Source organism: Lolium rigidum, chromosome 7 (assembly GCF_022539505.1).
Source record: "Lolium rigidum isolate FL_2022 chromosome 7, APGP_CSIRO_Lrig_0.1, whole genome shotgun sequence".
NCBI classification, from domain to species: domain Eukaryota; kingdom Viridiplantae; phylum Streptophyta; class Magnoliopsida; order Poales; family Poaceae; genus Lolium; species Lolium rigidum.
Window position 1 is genome coordinate 178914830 of NC_061514.1, and position 2679 is coordinate 178917508.

Sequence of the window (2679 nt, forward strand, 5' to 3'; positions counted from 1 at the left end):
AATTAAACAGGAATATTACAGTCAGCCACGACCGCCTCAGCAATCTCTGGCGGATAGTTTTGTAGCCACACTTCCGTTCTATCCTGCATTTTCCCTAAAGCAGCTAGGGTATGACTAGCACAATTTGCCTCCCTACTGACTTTAGTAATAGCTATCTCTCTTTCCGTGATACTTCCTTTGATTGTCGACACCCGCATGGCGTATCGTGACATATTTGGAGCTCCATCAGCGACCAGCTTAATGGCTTCCGCGCAGTCGGACTCAAGCACTATTGGTTCCGTCGTCAGATGCAGCGCCAAAGCTAAGCCTTCCTCCATGGCCGCGAGCTCTGCTTCCAGGGCATCTGCACATGCGATCAGCTGCCTGCACGCTGCAAAAATCACAGAACCATTAGTTCTCCTCAATATCATTCCCGCACCCGCCCTGCCATCTTGCGAGAAGGCCCCGTCGACATTGAGCTTCACCACTCCTACATCTGGTGGCCTCCATTTTTGCTTGATCTGTGGGCGTTCGTCGGTGCAGCGTTTCTCGCGAAAGCCGCCTTTGCCATCAACAACTTGCTTCCCTTTGTCAACATCAACAGTTGAGTTCTGTTCAATAAGCATCAGTGGCTTTTTATTGTGTGTGATCTCATTGTGTACATGCCATATCCGCCACAGTAGCATCAGAAACGAAACCCTTTGGTCAACATTCAGTATCTTCAGCGCATGTAAAAACCAGTCAGGGTTATGCTCAAAAAGTACATTCTTGTTTGGCAGCTCCCAAACTTCTTCCATAATCTTCCATAGTCCCCGCGCATGTGGGCATTTAACCATGGCATGATACGTGTTCTCCTTCTCTGTACCGCATATCAGGCAGGTAGCAGGTGTGTGCATTCCCCGTCTGTTCATATTGACCTGAGTGGCAAGTCCATTATTTGCAAGCTTCCATGCGAAAATGCGAACCTTCGGCGGCACCGGGCACTGCCATATTAATTTCCAGTCCGGGCTCTCCCCTCTCGGCCGTGCACTCATAGCTAACCCTCCGTCCACACGGCGCTGTTCCTCGAAAGCTAGGCGGTAGGCACTGCTAACTGTGAACATCCCTGTCTTCTCCGGGTGCCAGGCAATGATGTCCCTCTCATTCCTCCTGGAGGTTCTAATTTTCAAAATGTCTTGTACATCGATAGGCAAGAACCACCGTTGTAATAGTTGTTCATTCCATGTGCCATCAGGGTTCAAAAAGTCTGAGACCCACCGCAGTCTGCAGCGTCCTTGTCTGGTGATCGGCAAGAGGTAGGTGTCCCTGGGGATCCAAGGCTGCCGCCAAGCACGGACCTCCGCTCCATTCCCAATGCGCCAGATAGTGCCCATCTTTAAGAGTTCCAGACCGTACTCAAGAGCTCGCCACGTAGCAGAGGCATTGCCGGAGAAGACAGTGTCTGTAAGGAGGCCTTGCGGGTAGTACTTGGCTTTGAGGACCTGTGCACACAAGGTGTCTGGTTGTTGCAACAACCGCCATGCCTGTTTAGCTAACAAGGCTTGGTTAAACAAGCGCATATCCTTAAACCCCAGGCCCCCTTGATCCTTCGGTCTCATCATGCTATCCCATGAGATCCAATGGGTTTTCCTCTTTCCCTTCTCTGAACCCCACCAGAAGTCTCTTATTAGCTTTGTCAATTCATCTAGTAGGCCGAAAGGAAGTTTAAACATCCCCATGACATATACCGGTATTGCTTGCGCCACTGCCTTGATGAGAACTTCTTTACCCCCCTGCGATAGGTAAATTTCACCCCATTGTATGAGCCTCTTAATGAGCTTCTCCTGCAGACTTTTAAACTTCCCCTTGTTCATTCTGCCCTCGGGCGTGGGTAAGCCCAAGTACCTAGTCTCAAAAGTTTCCTGGGTTACTTCAAGCACTTGCTTCATTGCCACTCTCACCTCCTGGTTGCATGAGTCCCCAAACAAGATAGAGCATTTACTGGGGTTTATAAGTTGGCCTGTACTATTTGCATAGACATTCAGCACCTCTTGGATCCTTGATGCTTCCTCAACACTAGCTCGGAAAAACAGGAGACTATCGTCAGCAAAGAGAAGGTGGGACACTCCTGGCGCGCGCCGGCACACCCTCAGTGGGTGTATATGTTGATTCTGTACCTCCCTTTGCAACAGAGCCGACAACCCATCAGCGACAAAAAGAAATAAGAAGGGGGATAGGGGATCACCTTGTCGAAGACCTCGAGAAGGGGAAAACGAATCCAGAAGGGTTCCATTGAATTTTACGGAGTAACTCACAGTGGTGACGCATGACATTATCCAGTTCACCCATCTATGAGAAAAACCCAATCTTTCCATCGCTTTCCTTAGAAAACCCCAGTCCACCCTGTCATATGCTTTTGACAAATCCAGTTTGTAGGCACAGAAATTAGTCTCTTCTTTCTTGTTATGTTCAATAAAGTGCAGACACTCAAAGGCCACCAAAGCATTGTCGGTGATTAGTCGACCAGGTACGAACGCACTCTGATTAACTGAAATAATATCTCCCAGAATTGGCCTTAGACGGTTAACCAAGCACTTGGCGATGACCTTATACAGTACAGAGCATAAGCTAATAGGCCGGAAGTCCTTGAGCGTCTCCGGCTGGTCGATTTTCGGTATCAGTACAATGGCTGTGTCATTAACACCGTCTGGCATGTTCCCT